This window comes from Scyliorhinus canicula, chromosome 16 (genome assembly GCF_902713615.1).
Source record: "Scyliorhinus canicula chromosome 16, sScyCan1.1, whole genome shotgun sequence".
Taxonomy (NCBI): domain Eukaryota; kingdom Metazoa; phylum Chordata; class Chondrichthyes; order Carcharhiniformes; family Scyliorhinidae; genus Scyliorhinus; species Scyliorhinus canicula.
The window spans coordinates 68,088,012-68,113,795 of NC_052161.1; positions in this window are offsets into that span (position 1 = coordinate 68,088,012).

The window sequence follows — 25,784 nt, forward strand, 5'->3', positions numbered from 1 at the left end:
GTAGTACATCAGGTTCTGAAGAGCCTTCCCCTCTGTTGTAGAACCTTTCTAACTCTGGCCACCGTCCCTCCCCATATGAACAAGGTAATTCTTCCCTTAATCTCCCTGAAAAAAGATTTTTGCAGGAAAATCGGTAAGCATTGAAAAATAAACAGAAATCGCGGCAATACATTCATTTTAACTGCCTGTACCCGACCTGCCAGTGACAGAGGGAGACCATCCCACTTTGCCAGATCGGCTTTCACTCTTCCCACCAAACTAGTGATGTTGTATCTGCGGCGCCTCCCCACTCCCGGGCAACCTGCACCCCCAGATACTTAAAGTGAGACCCTGCCCTACAAAATGGCAGTGCCCCCACCCCTCCCCCAGCCCCAGCCGAGACACCACAAAATACTCTTTCTTATCCAAGTTCAGCTTGTACCCCGAGAAAGACCCAAATACTCACAGTAGCTCCAATATTCCTTCTATCGATGCACTCGGTTCCGACACATACAGCAGCAAGTCGTTGGCATACAGGGACGCCCTATGCTCTATCCTCCCCCGCACAATTCCTTTCCATGCTCCCGAACTCCTTAATGCGATGGCCAACGGCTCAATCACAAGTGCAAACAGCAGGGGGGACATAGGACATCCTGTCTCGCCCCACGGTGGAGAGAAAAGTATCTCGAGCTGATATTGTTTGTGCGGACACTCGCCTTTGGCTCCTTATATAATAGCTTTACCCAGTTTACAAATCTTGGTCCAATCCCAAACCGCTCCAGCACTGCCATCAGGTATCCACTTTCTACCCGATCAAACGCCTTCTCGGCATCCAATGCCACAACCACCTCTGTTTCCTTCCCTTCCGCCGGTGCCATAACGACGCTCAAAACCCTCCTAATGTTCGAAAACAGCTGCCTCCCTTTTACGAATCCCATCTCACCCTCACCTATCACCTTTGGGAGGCACCCCTCCAGCCTACCCGCCAGTACTTTCGCCAATACTTTTGCGTCCACATTCAGAAGTGATATGGGCCTATACGACCCACACTCTGTCGGATCCTTATCTTTTTTTAGCAACAGTGAAATCGATGCCTGCCCCAAGGTTTGCGGCAGCACTCCATTCCCTATCGCCTCTTCAAACATCCCACCATCAGGGGTGCCAACTTATCTTTGAATTTTTTATAATACAGTAGTCCCCCGTTATACCGCGCTCCGCAATGCCGCGGTTCGCAATATACGGCGGGGGGGCTTATGGACCCCAACTGTCAGCTTCCTTCTCCGGATCAAAGTGTGCCGGCTGCTGAGGTTGACACTGCCGGCTGATTGGAGGGAGATTCAGTGAGAGAGGAGCAGCTCACACAGCGTCCGGAAGTGGATAGTGCAGAGCTACAGCTGCCTCAACCCTGCACAGCAGACAGGTTCTTTAAACCGGTGGCGGTCAGAACATATTTTTGAAAGGCAATCCTTTCCTCCAATTTGGTGAAACCCACCAGAGTTCCTGGTAAGTTTCTGTGGGTTTCCCTCTGGAATAACTCCCAGCCTCATTCTGTGGCAATCAGAGAGCTTGTTTTAATTAGATCCACGATGGGGGTTTTAAATTTATTTAAAAATCTATGCATGCGCTTCCCATTGTGAGTCTACGGGGGTCTGACCTCTCCCCCCGCCCCCCGTAGACTCACAAAGGGAAGCGCATGCATAGATTTTTAAATAAATTTAAAACCCCCATCGTGGATATCCACGGCTCGGATGCAACGCGGGTGGCTGTCTTGGACCCCAACACCCGCATTATAACGGGGGACTACTGTATTCCACCGGAAACCCATCCGGCCCTGCCACCTTCCCCGACTGCATCCTCCCAATTGCATCCTTTATCTCCTGCTCCACTATTGCTTCTTCTAATGTAGCCCTGTCCCCCTCCCCTAGCCTCGGGTACTCCAACCCATCCAGAAATTCCTGCATCTCACGGTCTCCCCCGGGTGGCTCTGACCTGTACAACCTCTCGTAAAATTCCTCAAAAACCTTCTTAATCAGCTCAGGAGTCACCACCAACTTCCCTGCCCTATCCTTTAGCTGAAAGATTTCCCTTGCTGCTGTCCCCCTCCGGAGCTGACCTGCTAACAAACATTTTTAGCAACAGTGAAATCAATGCCTGCCCCAAGATTTGCGGCAGCACTCCCTTCCCTATCGCCTCTTCTCCATGTTCATAAACTGCACCCCTTGCTCGTCTCAATTGGCACACCGCCTTCCTGGTGGATAGTCGGTCGAAGCTTGCCTGTAGTTCCTTCCTCTTTTCCAGCTTCACTGGGTCCCCATCCTCTGCATAACTCCTATCTACCTCCAACATCTCATCTATTACCCTCTGCCGCTCCAATCTCTCCTCTTTGTCCACCCTGGCCTTAAACAAAGTTACCTCACACCTCACCACCACCTTTAGAGCCTCCCAGACGACTGCCTTCGACGCCTCACCCGGACAGTTGAAACCTACATATTCCTTAATTACCTTTTCAATTTTCTCACAGAACAATTGGTTCCCCAAAAGCCCCACATCCAGTTTCCACCCTGGTCTCTGCGCTACCCCCTTCTCCAGCACCATATCCACCCAATGCGGAGCGTGATCTGACACTGCAATTGCAGAGTATTCCGACCCCTTGACTCCAGCCAGCAAAGCCTTTCCCACCACAAAAAAGTCAATCCGCGAGTATACCTTATGGGCTGCTGGGAAAAACGAGTACTCCATTCCCTTGGGTGCCGGAACATCCAAGGGTCCACCCTTCCCATTTCCACCATTAGCCCAGCCAGCACCTTCGCCCCCCCCACCCCTGATGGGACCAGCAAGCGCGGCCGTGACCTGTCCAACCTTGGCTCCTGCACCAAGTTCCAGTCCCCCCCCCCAACAATCAGCTCATGTGTGTCCAAGTTGGCAATGGCCCCAAACACCTTCTTCGCAAATTCCACATCATCCCAATTGGGACCGTATACACTTAACAGCACCACTAACCTCCCCTCCAGCGCCCCTGCCACAATCACATATCTACCCCCCTGATCTGCCACCACCTTCTCCATCTGGAAGCGTACCCTTTTGCTGACCAACACCACTACTCCTCGAGCCCTTCCATCAAATCCAGAGTGAAACACTTGGCTAACCCAGCCCTTTTTAAGTCTCACCTGGTCCTACACCCTCAAGTGAGTCTCCTGCAGCATTGCCACATTGGTTTTCAAACTTTTAAGATGCGCAAGCACCCTTGACCTCTTGACCGGACCTCCTAACCCTCTCACGTTCCACGTGACTATCCTTACTGGGGGTCTCTCACCCCCCCCCCCCCCCCCCCCCCAACCTTTCTTATCCACCATCATCATACCACCGGGCCTTGCCCCATAGGCCTGACCGGCCCCTGTCCATTGTTAACATCGAACCACTTCCCCCCCCTCCCAAGAACCCCCCTACATTTCCCCCTGAAACACCATTCCCCAACATCCATCCATTCCCCCCCTCTCACTCGCCTCGTAGTCCCATTGAAGCCTGCTATCAAGGCTCCAACGTCCGCAGCCCTCCTCTCACCTCACCTCCGTTCACTAGCTGACTTTATTTAGCCAGCGCGGGTGGCTCCCCCGCCAAGACATATCGTCCCCTTCCACCCCAGTCCCAGACTTGTTGTCCCAGAGAAAGAAACAACAAAACAAACCCAACAATCAGACCCCTAAAATTCACTAACATAACATTTAACCGTTGCAACACAGAACGCCAGTCAACCCACTATTAACTTGAACTCTGTAACAATGCAAAGAGAAGTAAATTACAATACAAATCCGTAAAAAGAAAGTTGTAACATTTATACATTTTCCAGCTGTTCAAACACAGTCCACAGTCTCTCTTCCAGTTCCGCTCTTCACGTCTGTTCCAAACTTCTGCCCTCACGAACACCTCAGCCGCATCCGCTGTCTCAAAATAAAAGTCTTTGGCGTTGTACGTTATCCTCAACTTCGCTGGGTACACCATACCAAATCGCACCCCCTTCTTGTACAACGCCGCCTTCACTCGCCCAAACGCCGTTCTTCTTTTTGCCAACTCCACCGTCAAGTCCTGGTAGATCCGGACCGTAGTACCATCCCATAGCACCTCATGCTTCTGCTTCGCCCAGCTTAATAACTTCTCCTTCATGCAGAACTTATGGTAGCAGATAATTACTGCCCTTGGCGGCTCGTTCACTTTGGGCTTCGGCCTTAATGACCGATGAGCTCGGTCTAGCTCGTACCGGGAGGGGTTCTCACCCACCCCCATCAGCTCCGCCAACTTCTTAGCGAAGTATTGTGTTGGCCTTGGGCCCTCTGTCCCTTCGGGCAAGCCCACAATTCTCAAATTGTGCCGCCTTGAGCGGTTTTCCAAGTCTTCAAGCTTTGCTCAGAGTCCTCTGTTAACCTCCACAACCTTCCGCAGCTCATCCTCCATCGAGGTGACCTGGTCGCTGTGTCGTGACACAGCCTCTTCCACTTCCTTCATCTCGCCCTGCTCTCTCACCTCGGCCGATGCCTTTGCCACCACCACCCTCACAGGGGTGATTGCCTCCTCCACCAATGACTTCAATACGACCGCCCTCTCCTTCCTCAAAGCCTCCATGTGCCTCGCAAACTGTTTTTCCAGCTCCCCCGCCATCACCTCGGTCATCTTCTCCAGCGTAAGTAGTGCGGCTTCGCTTTGCAGTTCGGCTTCCGCCATCCTGTCAACACTTTTGCTCGTCTTCTCCTTTAGCGGCGAAGCCCCGTTTCCTCCTTTCTTCGACGCTGCTCTTCGCATCCTTTAGCGGCTTATTGTTTTTTATTTTCTTTCTTTTCTCCTCTCTCCCCCTCCACACTCCTGTCCTTCATCAATCTGAATGATTCTTTTTTTTTGAAAAAAGGGGAGAGAAAAAAAAACTTACACCAAACTTCCTTAAACCTTCTTTATTTCTCCTCGACATTCACCCAGAGCTCCCCTGGGACCAGGCTTCATCCTTCTTTCTTCCTCCTAGGTGGGAGCCATCCAATGTGGGACACCCCACCTACATCGTACCCTGGTCTCAGGCCTGCCGCTTCGGCCTCCTCGTAGCTCCGCCCCCGCTGCTCTGACCTCGGCGCCGCGCTGGACCCAGCGCCTCAGCCCCCGCCGCCCGACACCTATGCGGGGTTCTTCGCCGGTTTTTAAACTGGCTGCTCGTGACACTCCCAAAGGCTGACGATAGTCGGGGGGTGCGTGAAGACTCGGGGATTTCCCCGAAATCGCCGCGAATCGTGGCCACCAGCGGGAGCTCTTCTCGCTGCGGGTGCCCTGCTCGCCCACGCCATCGGAAGTCCTGCGGCTCCTTCATTAAATGTTTTTAAGATAAAGATAGATAATTTTTTGAAGAATAAATGGATTAAGGGTTATGGTGTTCGGGCCGGAAAGTGGAGCTGAGTCCACAAAAGGTCAGCCATGATCTCATTGAATGGCGGAGCAGGCTCGAGGGGCCAGATGGCCTACTCCTGCTCCTAGTTCTTATGTTCTTATGAAAAGCTTACTCTGTTTCTCTGTGCACAGATGCTGCCAGACTTGCTGAGTGTTTCCAGTATTGTCTGTTTTTATTTCAGATTTCCAGCATCTGCAGTATTTAGAGCAGGTGGTATGTTTTTTGAAGAGCTCTGGTGACTGGGTGGATTTGAAAGCAAGAGTCTTTGATTCTTTGATCGGAAAGCTGGCATTTGTAGCCCATCCCTAACTGCCCCGGAACTGGGTGTCGTGCTCGGCTATTTCTGAGGGGCAGTTCAGAGTCGGCCACATTGATGTACCATGTCAGGAAAAACAGCAGAATCTTGTGACCCCTTCACACAAAGACTGCTACAGTTATGGGTATAGAGTTGCAGGCGTCTTCAGTAACATTACATGGAAATGTGCCTGAGGCTGCAGAGAGGGGAAGCTCCGCACACAAAGAGAAAGGAAATAAAGGCTGGGGAGGAGCATGTTCCACTGAAAACTCTTTTTGCCTGGGTCTTCAAGGATCATTTCTCCTATATGCACCGAAGCCAAAGGAACTGACCATAGCGGTGTTCACCGAACTCTGCCACTTCCTTCAACAGAACCTGCATCCTCACACCAGGATGAGGATGGTTCTGCCACGGGCTTTGAAGGTTATTATTGCTCCCAACCTTTGACACAATGTGGCAGGAACTGTAAAGTCACCAAGAACATTTTGGAGCATTCCATAGGCATTCGCAAGCAGATGTTCCATTGCCTGGTCAGTGATGGGGGAGTGGATGGGGGAAGTACAATACTCACTGGAGCATATCTCCAAATTTGCAGTGGTCCTCCACAATCATGCTATTATGATGGCACAAGCCACCAGGCATACAGAAGCCACCTTGGGAGAGGGGAGAGGACAAGGAGGAAGAGGAGAAGGCGGGGAGGTTCCACCCAGGACCTTTTTGTACCACTGGGCTGTCCCTGAGCCTATTGCAAAGACTGCGGTTCCATTAGGATGTTGTCCCAACATCATCATTGCTCCACACTTCTTAACTTAGTATGACATCCCTTTATAGAAGCATAGTCATAGAATACTTGCAGCACAGAAAGAGGCCATTCTGCCCATTGGGTCCATGCCTCTGTCTGTAATAGCAGGTCCCACTCCTCCACCTTTTCTCTGCAACAAATTCTTTCAATTCAGATCATTATCCAATTCCCTTTTGAAAGCCCTGACTGAATCTGCCGCCACAATTCTCTCAGACAGTATATTCCAATCCTGACCACTTGCTGCTGCAAAAACATTGTTACTCATTCTACCTTTGGTTCTTATGCCAACCACCTTAAATCGGGGTTCTCTGGCTCTTGGCCCATCCTCCAATGGAAACAGTTTCGCTTCATCTGCTATGTCGAGACCCCACATGAGCACCTCTATCAAGTCTGCTCTCAACTTTCCCTTCTCCAAGCAGAACAAACTTAGCTTCTTTAATCTATGCACGTCACTGAAGCGCTCATTCCTGGAACCATTCTTACATATTCTGCACCCTCTCTAAAGTCTTCACCAGCTTCCTAAAAGATTGGGTTGTACTAACCTGATGGAGAGTTTTTTGTGAGCTCAATGAGAAAGGCAGGTGTTTGCTAAAGTGCCACGATAATGGATTGCAGCCCATGCACAGTGACAGTTTAGAAACTCTAGTTGAATCTGAACCAGAACTTAATAACATCCATGCTTATGTATTCTCTCCCTCTGTTTACTTTTTAACCACTTTCTCAGTCTGCCTTGGTGAATACACCCCAAGTCTTTCCGGGTCAGAGAGGGGGGGTGCGAATCATGCGATGCCAGTCGACGGCGGTCTGCTGATTCTCCAGCGACCGGAGAATCGGCGCCAATGGTGCCTGCGCAGTCTCCGCAGCACCGGATGACCGTCGAGTTCAGCCGAGTCCCACCGCCATCGTTCACCTGTGGTCCTTCCCTGCGGGACCTCAGCGTTCATGCTGCGGGGGCTGTCCTGGTGTGGGAGAGGGGGGATCCAACTCCGGGGGGGGGGGGGGGGGGGGGGGACCTCCACAGTGGCCAGGCCTGCAATCGGGGCCTCCCGATCGGCAGGTGGGCTAATCCCGGGGTGGGGGGGTGGGGGGGGGGGGCCTAAGTTCCTCCGCGCCGGGCCCCTGTCGGGCTCTGCCAAGTTGCCCGGGGGCCGGTGCAGAGAAGGCAACCCACGCACATGTGCAGGCTCGCGCCGCCGTGGCACGCGTGCACGGACTCACGCTGCCCATGCTGGCGCCGTATCGGCAGCTGGAGCTGCATGGGGTACTCCAGTGCCATGCTGGCCGCCTGTGCAGCGGAGGATCGCTGCTCCAAGGGGCCAGATGAAGCCGTCGTAAAACGCTCCGGCGCTTATTACGGCGTCAATACTTAGTCCCAGGATCGGAGAATCCCACCCATCGTCTTTAAATTTAGCTACTTGCTCTCCCATTCCATCAGCCTGCCTATGTCCTCTTAATTGTCTACCCAAGTTCCCACTCATAATTCTCAATACTTCCAAGCTATATATTAATCACAAATTTTGAAAATAACCCTTTTCACCCAAGTCCCGATCATTGATATATATGAATAAAAATAGGGCGGCACGGTGGCACGGTGGTTAGCACTGCTGCTTCACAACGGCAGGAACCTGGGTATAAATCCGGCCTCAGGTGACTGCCTATGTGGAGTTAGCACACTCTCCCCATGTCTGCGTGGGTTTCCTCTGGGGTACTCCGGTTCCCTCCCATAGTCCAATGATGTGTGGGTTTGGTGGATTGGCCATTGCCCCTGGTGTCCAAAGGTTAGGTGGAGTTGCAGGGTTACGGGAATAGGGCAAGGGATTTGGCCTACGTAGGGTGCTCTTTCAGAGGGTCTGTGCAGACGCGATGGGATGATGGTCTCCTTCTGCACTGTCGGGATTCTATGAGTAGTCGCAATGCCCACCCCCAAGAGAACCCCACTCTATGCCTTCCTCTCGTCCCAAAATCTACAATTCACCACAAGTATTTCCTTTCACTCAGATAACTTTGTATTCATTCTACACTGTCCATTTTATTCCACTGGCTTCAGCTTTGCTGGGAAATCAATGAGATGCTTCATAAAATGCCTTAAGTCTATTTACAACAACCACATTAACTGCATTACCCTTATCAACCATTTCTGTTACTGCACCTGGAAATTCAATTAACATGATTTGCAGAAGATCTGAAGGACAGGAGGGTTGGGTGTAGGAGAGGGGAAGGGTGGAAGGGAAAAGGTTGACTGTCACACCACTTACAGCTTGCACTTCATACTCGATAGAAGGATGGGGGGGTGAGGTGCACTTTGGGAAGGTACAAAAGGCCGGAACATACCGTCACCCTGAATGCAATGGTAGATGCCACAGCTAACCCCTTGATGCAGTGCACTGTTTGCTCCAATATACTCAAGAGATGTCAATGTACATATTCCCCTCCAGTTCTGCTCTGCTAATATGGTTATGAATCACTTTGTCCTACAAGAGAAGGGGAAGAATTTTCATATTCGTTCATGTTGCCGTCACCAATGAGGGGCAGCATGGTAGCATGGTAGTTAGCATAAATGCTTCACAGCTCCAGGGTCCCAGGTTCAGTTCCCGGCTGGGTCACTGCGGAGTCTGCACGTCCTCCCCGTGTGTGCGTGGGTTTCCTCCGGGTGCTCCGGTTTCCTCCCACAGTCCAAAGATGTGCGGGTTAGGTGGATTGGCCATGCTAGATTGCCCGTAGTGTCCTAAAAAGTAAGGTTAAGGGGGGGGTTGTTGGGTTACGGGTATAGGGTGGATACGTGGGTTTGAGTAGGGTGATCATGGCTCGGCACAACATCGAGGGCCGAAGGGCCTGTTCTGTGCTGTACTGTTCTATGTTCTAATGTACAAACTCCACACGGACAGTGACCCAGAGCCGGGATCGAACCTGGGACCTCAGCGCCGTGAGGCGGTTGTGCTAACCACTAGGCCACCATGCTGCCCATTTGTTGCCCATTCCTAATTGCCCATTGAGAAGGTAGTGGGTGAGTCTTCTTCTTGAATCGCTGCAGACCATGTGGTGTAGGTACACCTACGGTGCTGTTAGGGAGGGAATGCCAGGACTTTAACACAGCGGCAGTGAAGGAATGGCGATACTGTTCCAAGTCATGATAGTGTGCAGCTTGGAGGAGAACTTCCAGGTGGTGGTGCTCCCAGGTATCCCGCTGTCCTTGGCCTTTTAGATGGCAGTGGTCATGAGTTTGGAAAGTGCTGTCTGAGAGGTCTTACTGAGTTCCTGCTGAGCATCTTGTAGATGGCACACACAACTGCTACTGTGCGTCGTTGGTAGGGGCCGTGAATGTTTGTGGATGGGGTGGCAATCAAGTGGGCTGCTTTCTCTTCGGTGGTGTTGAGCTCCTTGAATGTTGTTGGAGCAGCACTCATCCATAAGACGATAAAATGTAGCATCAGAGGTGATGTACCATCAATTGGACTCGAGACACGATGAAGATCCTAACTGTGGCTTTAATCAGCTAGTTGTTAGCCCGGTGGTCGACTACAGAGAAAGGCCGACCGCCGGGAACTCTGGGTACTTATATTAAATATCCTCCTGGAACCAATTGGTGAGCAGTCACATGACTAGTCCCAGCCAATCGGACGAGAGGCACATGACCAGCTAGAGCCAATGGGAAACCCATGCTCTGCACCAATGGCAGTGCTCACATTCATACCACCGCAAGAGGTAGGCAATTCTGCCTCAATAATATAGCAGTGTGCAGAGGCCCCAAGAGAGGTAGATATGAGATTGGCATCGAGAATATTATTTTGTATTTCCTTGTTTCTTTCCTCATATTTTATGCCTTTCTGATCACTTCCTATTCCCTTTTTCCTCTCCCTTTCCTTTATTTTGTATGTACTCAATACGTGCCTTTTACTTTAGTTTCAGTGGGTGGAATTCTTCAATCTTGTCCATGGCAGGACCCATTGAAAGCGAGAACTGAAAACTGCATTCACTTTCAGCTGCATAGTAAAAGTCCAGCCGCAAGCGAGGACAGAAGAGTTTCGCCAATGTTACCCTTGTATCTTTGTTTTATTATTACTAGTTTGTTATTATTTTCAAGCAATACATTTCTCCTGAAAATATTTATTTTTAATATTTCTCATAGCGGCTCTAACTCTTGGTCAATGTTTTTAATTTAGCTTTGCACAGAAGAGCTGAATTCTCTAGTTTGTGAATTTAGAAGCTCAATGTGGGAAATTAATATAAAGTGAATGTTCTACTAACAGTGATTGGGAAAACTTATCTCCATGTTCAGTTTACTAATGTAACATCTATCTGACCGAACATTTAATGCTTATTGCAAGAGGGATTTAGTATAAGAGTAGGGAAGTCTTGCTACAACTGTACAGAGAGCAGCAAGGTAGCACAGTGGTTAGCACTGTTGCTTTACAGTGCCAGGGACTTGGGTTTGATTCCTGGCTTGAGTCACTGCCTGTGCGGAGTCTGCACGTTCTCCTCATGTCTGTGTGGGTTTCCTCCGGGTCCTCCGGAATCCTCCCACAATTCTCAAAAGATGTGCCTGTTAGGTGATTTGGACATTCTGAATTATCCGTCTGTGTACCCGAATAGATGGCGGAATGTGGCGACTAGGGGCTTTTCATGGTCACTTCATTGCAGTGTTAACATACAGTGCAGAAGGAGGCCATTCGGCCCAACAAGTCTGCACCGACCCACTTAAGCCCTCACTTCCACCCTATCCCCATAACCCAATAAACCCTCCTAACCTTTTTTGGTCACTAAGGGCAATTTATCATGGCCAATCCACCTAACCTGCACGTCTTTGGACTGTGGGAGGAAACCGGAGCACCCGGAGGAAACCCACGCAGAAACGGGGAGAATGTGCAGACTCTGCACAGACAGTGACCCAGCGGGGAATCGAACCTGGGACCCTGGCGCTGTGAAGCCCCAGTGCTATCCACTTGTGCTACCATGCTGCCCAATTAATGTAATGTAAATTGCCCCTTAATTGGGAAAAAAAAGAATTGGGTACTCTAAATTTATTTTTAAAAAGATAAAAAGACATATCCAAGCTGAGTTAGGCAGATCTTTGTTCTACAAGGGGGTCAAAGTTTGTCCAGGCAAGCAGGAAGCCACAATCAGATCACCCATGATCGTATTGAATAGTGGAGCAGGTTCAATGGCTGAATGGCCTATTCCTGCTCCTATTTCTTAAGATTTTCTATTCTTATGTGCGAACAAAGTGAAAACTGGACAAATGACATCCAGCCAATGACTTCCCAATTAGTTTATTCCCGATCATCAGCAATCTGATGAAAGGTGTTGACAATGGTGTCTTCAAACAGTTGTTACTCAACAACAACAAGCACGGTAGCACAGTGGTTAGCACAGTTGCTTCACAGCTCTAGGGTCCCAGGTTCGATTCCCAACTTGGGTCACTGTTTGAGTGGAGTCTGCACATTCTCCCCATGTCTGCGTGGGTTTCCTCCGGTGCTCTGGTTTCCTCCCATAATCCAAATATGTGCAGGTTAGGTGGATTGGCTATGCTAAATTGCTCTTAGTGTTCTAAAAAGGTTAGTTGGGGTTATGGGGATAGTGTGGAGATGTGGGGATAGGATGGAGGTGTGGTTTTGGGTAAGGTGCCCTTTCCAAGGGCTAGTGCAGACTCGATGGGCAGAATGGCCTCCTTCTGCACTGTAAATTCTATGAAAGAGGCCCCCACGGCAATTCTCCGCCAACAACTGGCTGAGTTCCCGCCGGCGTGGTTCACTCATGGTTCCACCCGTCGGGAACTCAGAGTGGTGGCTGTGGACTCAGTCTGCGGCCGCCCTGGTTGGGGGGGGCGGGGGGTTCCATCACCAGGGAGGACATCCAGGACGGCCAGGCTCGCGATCAGGGGCCACCGATCAGCGGACGCGCGCAAACTGGGGAGGGGGGCGTATATTGTCAGGGCCGCCTGCGGTGTGGGTCTGCCATGTGCACGGGGCCGCCGTTTCAGGCGGCTGCCGCACGTATGCGCGGACGCACGGCCGGAAGTGCAGGGCCCCGTATCGGCAGCCGGAGCTGCGAGGACTACTCTGGCGCCCTGTTAGCCCCCTTCAAAACGGAGAATCACTCTGGACTTTCTCCAGGAAAGTCCAGAGTGATTCGTGCCCATTTTCTAGCTGACATGGGGACAAAACCCCATTATCAGAGAATTCTGCCCATAGGTTCTGATAGTGAGACCTCTGGTGTTCAATTGCCTGTACTAGCATTACATATATTGATCATGTATATTGATATACAGAGATCACTACAAGCATCATAAACATATCCATTCGAAAGAATTAAGTGTTTATTGAAACTAATTCCATTGATCAGATTCCCTCCAGGCTGTGTGTATATATCTGATCCCGCCAGTCGGTGGTCATCTTTAGTTTCTGACCCATTCGGCTTCAGGTTGAGTCCTAAACCATTGAAAGCTATTGAATGGGAGAACACACCCGAGTCTCAATCAAATTCAGTGCTGGTAAACAAGTGTTCCGTGGACCCCGTCAGTGCCACCCCTCACCACCTCCCCCCCCCCCCCCCCCCCCCCCCCCCCCCCCTTTCCCATGCCAATTAGAATTGACCCTCAGAAGCTAACCAGGTGATGTGGAATTTTCCCAAATCTCTACCCATCGCACAATCCTTCGGAAGAATCTGAGGTGCTCTCACCTTCTGAAGCTCTGTCACACCCAGGCCTCTGGACCTTTGCCTGGCTTTCATCTGCCACCCTGTCCATCACCGGCTGCCCCCCCCCACACTCCTCCCATTCCCTTTCCCTCCTCAGGCTCACTGATTCTCCACTCAGAGATTTGCTCTCCCCCATGCTTACTGGTCATCCTACCACATATCCCCTCTGTCCCATACTTGCTGCAGTTTTTTCCAGTTGCACAGTTCCAGTGGGGTTTGATGCTCAGCCACATTCCCTGCTCAGTCCTGTCATGAGTGACTCATTTATTTCAACACACAGTATATTCAATATTCAGATTCACTCTTGGATGCATGTTTTTTTATCTGATGATGAGGAGTCATGCCCAGTGCGGCTGAGTAGACATACACTGCAGAGAAAACATTGATTATGATCACTATTTCCTCGCTGTTCTCTTGCATTCACTTCTGTTATCTGCTCTCCTCATTTCCCTTTACTAGATCCAGCAGTGGTTCCTGTCTGGTTGGGCTTCTTATGTTCCGGAGAAGAAAATAATTCTGAAAATGCTCCAAGAACTTAATTTCCTTTTACTCTTTCATTGCACCTCCTCTCTCCAGTTACTTGGGGAATAGTTGAAACTTTCCATGATTATTATTCTGTCTTTACTCATTTCATGTATTTGCTCACACACTCATTCCTCCACTTCCCTCCGCTATAGTATAAGATGGTCTACTGAATAGCCCTATTAACTTGAATCCATATAGATTCAGTTTCTTTCTTACTGTTCATTATGTGTCTTTTTCATACTGATACTATCCGTTGATTGCCCAATCATACTCGGCATAATGCTATCAAGCGCTATCCTATCTGCTATCCTATCGAGTCCGGAAGAAATTTTGCCCGCATTACAACTGGATGTGTTTTCACAGTAGCAGCAAAAGAACACTTCGACCTAAGCAAACATCAGGGAATTATATTTCCTCAATTTGATTTTTTTGATTATATTTTGAAGATACCTTGGCCTCAATTTGCTGGGTAGATTTACTGAAAATTCAACAGATCTGTGGCACAGTAATGCCACAGTAATGGGCTTTTTCAGCCTTATCATTGCTGGCCAAATTTTTCCCCAAAAGCTGACTGCAGTTTATGACACAAGGAGAGTCATTCCAAAAGGAACTTCCAATTATTTCATCACTCAGCCCCAGTCCGTTCTCTTCTGCCGTGCTGGCGATTGTATCAAAATTATCAAAAATCTATAATTGTGCTTAGGACATTTGACTTGTTTTCATTAAACTGGAGAGCACATCAATGATAACCCTCTGGCCCCATTTTGATCTTTTTTTTTACATAAAATGGACACACATGGTATTGCTTTATGATAATTCCAGATTGGAAGAGATGCTGAGACATGCTCATCATTGGCAAAGAACCCAGGGGTGAAATGGGGAATAAAATTCTCAACAGTGAGTTGTGATGGATGCAATACCCGAAAGAGCAGTGGAAGCACATTGAACACATTTCAAAATGGAATTCAATAAATATCTGACAACATAACATTTTCTGGGCTCCGGGAGGGAAAAGTAGTGATGTTGGATGAATTACAATAATCTTTATTATTGTCACAAGTAGGCTTACATTAACACTGCAATGAAGTTACTGTGAAAAGCCCCGAGTCACCACATTCTGGTGCCTGCTCGGGTAACAGAGGGAGAATCCAGAATGTCCAAATTACCTAACAGCATGTCTTTCGGGACTTGTGGGAGGAAACGAGAGCACCCGGAGGAAACCCACGCAGACATGGGGAGTGATGTGTTGGGTAGGCTGGGTCTATGTGGACTGTGTTTGATGCAGTGTAGAGAAGACAGGCTTCCAACATTTGATGAGATACAACACGATTTTATTTAACATCTAACTATATTACATACTTAACTGTGGGTTGACACTATGCTGACTTGACTGGAGATCTGAGGTTAGCCTGACCAGACTAACTGACTACCACATGGTGTTTGCACTGGCTGCTGCTCACGGGCTCTGACTGTCTCAGAGGCTGGATCCCGAGAGAGCGGGAAAACTGGTGCCCTCTGGCTTTATCGTGGTCGTGTCCTGTCTGGTGATTGGCTGCTGTGTTCTGTGTGCTCACTGGTCATCCTGTGTGTCAATCACTGCCTGTCTGCGCTCCATCATATACCTGGATGTATATTATGACAGGGAGAACATGCAGAGTCCTCACAGATGGTGACCCAAGTGGAAATTGAACCCGGGACCCTGGCGCTATGAAGCAACAATGCTAACCATTGTGCTAACTATATTTGGTTTATGGGGAGATGGTGGTGTCATGGGAATGACATTGAACTTGAAAATAAAAGATCCAGACAGATGAATGCCCTGGGGACACGGGTCCAAATCCCACCACAGCAGCAGGTGGAATTCAGGTTCAATTCATAGATAAAAATCTGGAATTATAAGCTAATGTCTGTAATGGTGCCAATCTGTTGATTAGACACCAGCACCGGGATTACCCATTGGCTGACGACGAAATCAGGCAACACGATTGGGTGGCGAATTGGTTCCTACGCCAAAATTGCAGTGGGTGCCGATTTGATGCCAAGTCGCAATTCTCCGTCACCTCAACAGCAGCGTCAATGCAGCCCGGAACACAGGTACAGGAAACACCGTCTGCATAACATTGGACCTGGTTGGGCACGGGGGGAGTGCACCATGCATAATGGATTTTAGAATTAAACCAGCAGTGGTGGCCTTCCTGCCCGTCACTGCAGCCCTGGGGGATGCCCCGCAGCTGTATGAGCTGGAGCTGCTTGAGGAGGCGAAGCTGCAGCAGTGGAGCATGCAGCAGTGGAACACAGCCAAGAGGAATAGGAGGCAGCCGCCCAACAGGCCAAGGAGGAGGAGGTGCCAAGGAGGTGCCTCCTGCATATTGGCAGCTCCTGTCATTCAAGGACCTGTGGACCGGGCATGCCGTCGATGACTCCGACAGAGCAGGGAGACAATGCGACATATCTGCCAGATTATTGCATACCTGGGAGGGCATCTGCTCCCTGTGACCATCAAGGTGACGGTCCTTCGAGGCGCCGAGTGGGGACCTGTCCAGGATCTCACAGACCTCGGTGCACAGTTGCATCCATGCCATCATGGAGGTCCTATATGCCCACTTGGCTCAATACATTCACTTTAATGTAAGAAGAGACCACCAGGATGCCCAGGCAACAGGGTTTGCTGCCATCACTGCCATGCCCCTGGTCCAGGGGGTGATCAACGGGATGCATGTTCCCCCCACAAGCACCTGCAGATGACAGGCTGCTATACACCAACCTAAAGTGGTCCCACTCAATGACTGTGCAGCTGATATGCAACCACTGATCACCGACCTCCAAGCGGAATACTTTCCATCCACTAACACTCGCTGTCTTCTTTCGGCCAGCCAATTCTGTATCCAGACAGCCAAATTTCCCCGAATGCCATGCCACCTAACTTTCTGAATGAGCCTACCATGGGGAACCTTATCAAATGCCTTACTGAAATCCATATACACCACATCCACTGCCCGACCTTCATCAATGTGAGGCATGACCTGCCCCTCACAAAGCCATGCTGACTATCTTTAATCAAACTATGGGCAGAATTCTCCCATAGGCCTGACGCCGTTGTGAAACCCGGAGAGGTTCACGACGGCGTCGGAGGCCTCTCCTGGCCCTGGCCCCCTATTCTGCCCCCGCCGGGGAGCTAGGAGGGCCGTTCCGGGAAACTCAGCCGCGGGGCCTTGTCGCTGGCGTCAAGGCCCGGCGCGCCAAGAATGACACGGCCGATGCGCCTATGGACGTCAGCCGCGCATGCGCGGGTTGGCCGGCGCCAACCCGCGCATGCGTGGCTGACATCACAACGGATGACGGCAAACTCGCGCATGCGCGGTTGCCATCTTCCCCTCCGCTACCCCGCAAGACGTGGCGGCTTGATCTTGCTGGGCGGTGGAGGGGAAGACTGTGTCCCATTGAGACGCCGACCCGATGATCGGTGGGCACCAATCGTGGGCCTGTCCCTTCCCGAGCACGGTTGTGATGCTCAGTCCCCTCTAGGCCCCCCACAAGTTCCAAACGGGCATCTCACGCCGTGTTCACGACGGCAACGACCAGGTGTGGTTTCCGCCGTCGTGAAACGGTCACGGACGGCAGGCCGCCCTGCCCATCCGGGTCGGAGAATCGCGGGCCGCCGTGAAAAACGGGGGGGTTGGGGGAAGTGCGAGAGGTGCAAGAGCGGACCTCCCGCGATTCTCCCACCCGGCGTGGGAGCGGAGAATTCCGCCCTATGTTTTTCTAAATAATCATAAATCCTGGGCGAAATTCTCCGACCCCCACGACGGGTCGGAGAATAGCGGGAGGGCCTTCCCGACATTTTTCCCGCCCTCCCGCTATTCTCCCCCACCCCCCGCCCAACTCCCGACCCGAATCGCTGCCGCCGTTTTTTTACGGCCGGCAGCGATTCACAGCTGTTCGATGGGCCGAAGTCCCAGCCCTTTACGCCGTTTTTACGAACGGCAAACACACCTGGTCTGGCCGTTCGTAAAAACGACGTCACAAACTCGCTTTTCATAACCATGGCACCGATTGGCACGGCAGTACCACGGCCGTGCCAAGGGTGCCATGGGCCCGCGATCGGTGCCCACCGATCGCGGGCAGCGGGCCCGATGCCCGCGCACTCTTTCTCCTTCCGCCGCCCCGCAGTATCCATTCGTGGGGCGGCTGAGGGGCAACCCGGCCCGCGCATGCGCGGGTTTCGCGCAAATACGCGATGACGTCATCCGCGCATGCGCGGGTTGGAGTCTTCCAATCCGCGCATGCGCGGCTGACGTCATATGACGCGTCAGCCGGCGCTAACTCCGGCAAGCGGGCTTAACGATATTCGTTAAGCCCGTCATGCCGGAGCCTACGGCGTCGGGCTGCTAGCCCCGACCGGGGACCAGAATCGGTTCCCGGTCGGGAAGGGGCGCGCTGGCGTCAAACCCGCCCGGGTTTGACGCCAGCTTTACGATTTCTCCCGTTTTGGGAGAATCGCGCCCCCTATTTCTCAGGATTCTTTCCAATATTTTGCTCACCACAGACGTAACACTGATGGGTCTGTAATTCCCAGGGATTTCCCTATTCCCTTTCTTGAACAGGGGAATAACATTTGCTTCCTTCCAATCATCCGGTACTACTCCAGTGGAGAGCGAGGATGCAAAGATCATCGCCAATGGTGCAGCAATCTCCTCCCTCACTTCCCATAGTAACCTTGGGTATATCCCGTCAGGCCCAGGGAACTTATCTATCCTGATGCTTTTCAAAATTTCCAGCACATCCTCCTTCTTAATATCAAACTGTTTGAGTCTATTAACCTGGTTCACATTGTTCTCATGAGCAACAAGGTCCCTCTCTCCAGTGAATACTGAAGCAGAGTATTCATTTTGGGCCTCCCCTATCTCTTCAGACTCTAGGCACAAGCTCCCTCCACTATCCCTGATCGGCCCTACTCTCACTCTGATCATCCTCTTATTTCTCACATAAATGTAGAACGCCTTGGGGTTTTCCCTAATCCTTGCCGCCAGGGCTTTTTCATGCCCCCTGCTAGCTCTCCTCAGTTCATTTTTGCGTTCCTTCCTGGCTACCTTGTAACCCTTTACAGCCAAGTCAGATCCTTGCTTCCATAACCTTGTGTAAGCTTCCTTGTTCCTCTTGACGAGAAGCTCCACTTCTCTTGTCATCCAAGGCTCCTTCACCTTACCATTCCTTCCTCGTTTCAGTGGGACAAAACAATTCAGCACTCGAAGCAAGTGCTCCTTAAACAATCCCACATTACTGTTGTGCAATTCCCCAAGACCAATTGTTCCCACTTTATGCTCCTCAGCTACTGTCTAATAGCAGTATAATTTCCCCTCCCCCAATTAAATACCTTCCCATACTGTGTGTTCCTATTCCTCTCCATGACTATGGTAAAAGTCAAGGAGTTGTGGTCACTGTCACCGAAATGCTCTGCCACCGAGACATCTGACACCTAACCTAGTTCGTTGCCAAGCACCAAGTCCAATATGGCCTCCCCCCTTGTCGGCCTATCTACATATTGAGTCAGGAATCCTTCCTGTACATACCTGACAAAATCTGCTCCATCCAAACCATTTCCAGTCAATATTAGGGAAGTTGAAGTCACCCATGACAACAACTCTACTGCACTTTTCCAAGATCTGCCGCCCAATCTGTTCCTCTATCTCTTTGCTGCTATTGGGGGGTCTATAGAAAACTCCCAATAAAGTGACTGCTCCTTTCTTGTTTCTGACTTCAACCCATACTGACTTAGTAGACAAACTGTCCTCAACTACCTCCTTTTCTGCAGCTGTGGTGCACTCCCTAATTAGCAGTGCCACTCCCCCTCCTCCTTTACCTCCCTCCCTATTCTTCTGAAAACATCTAAACCCCAGAACATCTGACAACCATTCCTGCTCCTGTGAAATCCATGTCTCTGTAATGGCCACAACATCGTAGTTCCGAGTACTGATCTATGCTCTAAGTTCATCTCCCTTATTCCTGACACTCCTTGCATTGAAACAGACACACTTTAACCCATTCCACTGAGTGCAACTTTGCCCTATCACCCGTCTATCCTTCCTCACAGACTTGCTGCATACTATTTCTGCCTGTTCAACAGCTACCCTATCCTCTGGTTCCCATACCCCTGCCAAACTAGTTTAAACCCTCCCAAAGAGCTCTCGCAAACCTCCCACCCAGGATATTGGTGCCCATCCAGTTTAGGTGCAATCCGTCCTTCATGTACAGGTCCCACCTTCCCCAGAAGATATCCCAATGTTCCACATATCTGAAGCCTTCCCTCCTGCACCAGCCCTGCCGCCACGTGTTCAGCTGCACTTGCTCTCTGTTCCTTGTCTCACTTGCATGTGGCACTGGTAGCAATCCTGAGATCACTAGTCTGCTTGTCCTGCTCTTTAACTTCCAATCTAACTCCCTAAAATCACTTTTTAAATCCTCATCCCTTTTCTTAGCTATGTCGTTGGTGCCTATGTGCACCACAACTTCTGGTTGCTCACCGTCCCCCTTAAGAATCATGTAGACACGATCCTAGACATCCCTGGCCCTGGCATCCGGGAGGCAACATACCTTCCGGGACTCTCGCTTGCGACCACAGAATCTCCTGTCTATTCCCCTAACCATTGAGTCTCCTATCACTATTGATTTTCTATTCTCCCCCTTCCCTTCTGAGCTACAGAGCCAGACTCAGTGCCAGAGACCTGGCCGCTTGGGCCATCCCCCAGTAGGTCATCCCCCCCAACAGTATCCAAAACAGTATACTCGTTTTGAAGGGAACGGCCACAAAGGACCCCTGTGCTGTCTGCCTGTTCATTTTCTTTCCCCTGACTGTAACCCAGCTACTCTTGTCCTGTATGTTGGGTGTGGCTACCTCCCTGTAACTCTTCTCTATTACCCCCTCTGCCTCCCGGATGATCCAAAGTTCATCCAGCTCCAGCTCCAGTTCCCTAACATGGTCTCTGAGGAGGTATAGACAGCGGGGACACCGGTGGTATCCATACCGCCCACATCCCACAGGAGGAGCATGCAACTGCCCTAGCCTCCATCCCCTCTTACCTTACAGAATATAGCTGCCCTGTGGACCAACTGGAACTCCGCCCTTCAACTCTGCTCCCAATTAGCTGCACTCTCTGTAAACTCCCGGCTCCCTTCACGTTCTTTGAGGAAATGTAGGGAATTAAATGAAAGGAGCACCTTACTCCCTCCTCAACTAACTCCTTCAGTCACCAAACTCTCACTATAGCACTCAAATGCACCCAAGTTCACCACTGAGTGCAAACAAAGTCTGCACTGTAGCTGGCTCACCCTTATACTGTGACTCTAGCCTTTGAAAACTGGCCTGATCCAATTAACTAATTAACAATCTCCAACTGCACGTAGCTACAAGTAGAATCTTTGTTGAAAGCTGATTGAAAATTCACCTTCTTCTAAACCAAACAGCAACTTTAAAGATAATTAACGAAATAAAAGAAAGACTAGACTTTAGATAAAAATGAACCCTTAATATCCCTCAGTCACCAAACTCTCACTATAGCACTCAAATGCACCCAAATTCAGCACACATTGTCGTGCAATGAGAAAGGGTCAGTTGGCAGTCTAGTTGTGAGAGAACCCTTGGGGATGAGTGACCTAACATGGAAGAATTCTTTACCCAGGTGAATAGTGAGGTATGAACGTCAATAAAGGTAACTATAATGGTATGGGCATGAGATGGCTATGATAGACTGGGAACTATTACTGAAAGGAAGGACAGAAGACAGACAATGGCAGGCATTCAAGGAATGAATAGATGATCTCCAAAAGTTGTTTATTCCTATTTGACACAAGAGTTGAAAGGGAACTGTGGCCAAAACATGGCTTTACAAGGGAAATTAGAGATAGCATTAGACTCAAAGAACAGGCATACAAAATTTGCAAGGAAAAGCAATGGACCTGAGGATTGGGAACAGTTTAAAATTCAGCAAAGGCAGACAAATGGATTGATTAAGAAGGGGAAAATACAATTTGGAAGTAAAATTTTCTATAGGTATGTAAAGAGAAAAAGATTAATAAAAACTAATGTAGACCCCTTACAGTCAGAGACAGGCGAATTCATAACAGGGAATAAAGATAAAGCTGAGGAACGAAATTCATACTTTGTTTTTGTCTTTACAGTGGAAGATATGAATAATGTACCCGAAGTTCTGAGGAGCACAAGTTTTAGTGAGGAGCTGAAGGAAATTAGTATTGATAAAGAAAAGGTTTTGTGGAAATTAATGGGGTTGAAATCTCCCGGGCCTGATAGTCTTCATCCCAGAGTACTTAAAGAAGTGGCCCTAGAAATAGTAGATCCATTGGTGGTCATTTTCCAAAGTTCTTTGAGCATTGGAATGGTTCGTACAGTTTGGAGAGTAGCGAATGTAACCCCACTATTCAAAAAGGGAGTTAGAGAAAAAACAGGGAGATATAGACTGGTGAGCCTAACATGGGTGGGAGGGAAGTTGCTGGAGTCAATTATCAAGCATTTCATAGCACAGCATTTGGAAAGCAGTGGTGTAATGAGACAAAATCAGCATGGATTTACAAAAGGAAAAACATGCTTGACAAATCAACCAGAGTTCTTTGAAGACGTAACTAATAGAGTTGACCAGGGAGAACCAGTGAATGTGGTTTATTTAGACTTTCAGGAGGCTTTCAACAACGTCTCACATAGCAGACTAACATGTAAAGTTAACGTGCATGGAATTACTGGTAGTGTTCTGTGATGGATAGAAAGCTAGTTAGCAGACAGGAAGCAAGAAGTTGGAATAAATAGGTCTTTTTCTGATTGGCAGGCAGTGACAAGTGGGGCACTGCACTGGTCTATGCCAGGACCCCAACTGTTCACGTTATATATTTATCATTGGGACAAGGGAACTAAATGTATTATCTCCAAATTTGCAGATGATACAAAGTTGGGTGGGAGGATGAGCTGTGAGGAAGAGGCAGAGATGCTTCAGCGGGATTTGGACAGGCTGAGTGAGTGGGCAAATGCATGGCAGATGCAGTATAACGTGGATAAATGTGAGTTGTCCAGTTCAGTAGCAAAAATAGGAAAGCAGATTATGATTTGTATGGGTGTTAATTGAGAGAGGTGGATACATAGCAAGACCTTGGTGTCCTTGTGCATCAGTCATTGAAAGTAAGTGCGCAGGTACAGCAGGCTGTAAAGAATGCAAATGGTATGTTGGCCTTCATAGCGAGAGGATTTGAATATAGGAATCGAGATGTTTTACTGCAATTGTTGAGGGCATTGCTAAGGCCACTCATGAGGCATTGTGTGCAGTTTTGGTGTCCTTATCTGAGGAAAGATGTCTTGTTATGGAGGGAGTGCAACAAAGGTTTACCAGGCTGATTTCTGGGATGGCAGGACTGTCATATGAGGAAAAACTAAATCAGTTAGGATTATATTCGTCGGAGTTTGGAAGGGTGAGAGGGGATCTCATAGAAACGTACAAAATCCTAACAGGATGAGACAAGGTAGTTTCAGAAAGAATGTTCCCGATGATGGGGAAGTCCAGAACTAGGGGTCATAGTTTGAGGATAAGGGGTCAACTTTTTACGACTGAGGTGAGGAGAAATTGCTTCACCCAGAGAGTGGTGAATCTGTGGAATTCGCTACCACAGAAAATAGTTGAGGCCAAAAGGTTTTTTTAATTTCAAGAAGGAATTAGATATAGGTCTTGGGACTAAAGGGATCAAGGGATATGGGGGGAAAGCGGGATCAAGTATTGAACTTGATGATCAGCCATAATCATTATGAATGGCTGAGCATGCTTGAAGGGCCAAATGGCCTCCTTCTCCTTGAGAGGGGTCTGTGAATCGTGCCTTTTAGAGAGAGAGCGAGCGACACCTGTTGGACAGCAGGCCCCACAATGTCTTGGTGGGGCATTGCCTCATTGCAAAGATCAGCCGGGCCAGTATAATTGAGGGTGAGACCATTCTGCAATATTCCATCCATCTTCACAGCTATCAGCTGATCCATCGTTAAAGCATTTTGTTTGTGGTTTGACCTATTGAATGGCAACCCATGCTCGCCATGTCACAGGGGGCTGTAAAATAGGTTATGGGGGATTTGAATGGAGTAGAGGCCTTTACCTTGAGCTACTCCATCCTAAACACCCTGCGACTGCTTACTCCTCAGGAGAGGTCCTGCTTAGTTATCAGCTAGCCTCCATATCTGGGGCATTTGACACCCACCAATGCAGTTGGTAGCTGCAGTCAGCCAACCCTGTAAAATAATAAGCATGGACACTCTTTAATTGTTTTAGTTGTATTTCAACTAGGTCAATTCTACCAAATAAAATACTACCATTAGTTTCTCAAAATACAGCAACACTTGTTTAAATATCTTCAAACACCAAATTATTCATCAATCACCAACAATTAGACATTTGTCAAGTTAATTGTAAGGTTTTCTCTTATCCTCAATGATAAACACAGAAAATAATGGAATGAAAAAGTACTATTTGGCTTCCTTCTTCCATAGGCCACATGAAAAGTTGTACAGCTGCACGGTTTCCTGGATGAATTTTAAACTCCTTGGCAAAAATAAATTTCATGAGATTTATTTTTGATCCCATATGAGCAAAAAGAAAACCACCAAGGTATATTATTAAATGCTGGCAAATTGGTTATGGGAACCAAACTGTAAATTGGCAAGACCACTTTCCGAAAGTTGTGTCAAATGTTTGAGTTCCTTCCTTCAAAGAAATATTGCTGCATACGAGCAAATTCAATAAAGGATAATAAAAATGAGTTCGGGAACTTTGGCTCTAAATGATAAAGACGTGAACCAGAACAGAACTAGTTTTCACTGAAAGAGGATTAAGAAGGGACATAATCCAAGTTGGTAAAATACTGAATTGCATGAACATTGTAGATGGCAAACAGGCTATTTAACTTAATCTGTGATTGGCAATTTAAATAGTACAAGTAAAAATTTGGCAAGATTCACACAACACTGAAGATTCTAAAAATATTTTCCCTAATATTTCTCAGTGAATGCAAAAACAATTTAAAAGTAACTGATTGGTTAATCGGTTAAGAATGCAAATGAAGGCTGCAATGAGGAGAACAGACAACGTTGCTCAAATATCTTGTGGTAACCTTGGGGGACAGCTTTGAGTGGTGCAGTTTTCGAGTGCAATTTGGACATGATGATGTGACCGAGAGCCCAAAGTTGTTGTCCCCAGGCCCATGAAATCGATGTGTGACCAAACCTACTAAGTTAGTCACTGATCGACTTCATTAGAAATCTGTTTGAGACAGATTGAGAGCCTGAAAAAGAGGCGATGAATCGATATATATTCTTCCTTTACTTCACATGGATGAATGTTCGCAAGATTTTTGTAGGTGAGGATCACCATTTGACATCTTTGGGCTCATCCATCCAGAATGACACTGAAGTCTCCTCATGGGCACATCCAGTTATTTTAAAAATTATTTTCGGGTTTTCACTTTCATGTTCTATCCAAGAGTCGATTCCATTTTTTTTTTAAATTTGTTTTTAAAAATAAATTTAGAGTACCCAATTAATTTTTCCAATTAACGGACAATTTAGCGTGGCCAATCCACCTGCAATGCACACCCTTGGGTTGTGGGGGGCGAAACAAACGCAAACGCGGGGAGAATGTGCAAACTCCACACGGACAATGACCCAGAGCCGGGATCGAACCTGGGACCTCGGCGCCATGAGGCAGCAATGCTAACCACTGTGCCATCGTGCTGCCCTGTCGATTCAATTTTTTGATCATTCTTCACATTGTTATGTCAAATAGCTATTTTTGTCAAATATTTATGTCAAACATCGATTTTTAATCCATCGGCTGAAAACATAAATTGGACTGTTAGAAGTCAGACTTTGTTGAAACAGAGACTTTGGGCATGATTTAATGGAAGAGAAACAGTATCCCATTTTTGGCGCATTTAGCCGGGTGTTTCCCAGCACTATCAGTGCCGAGAGCAACCCTGCTATTAAACGGAAATCTGTTTCACAGCCGGACCTTAACAAAGAATGCCCCGTCGAG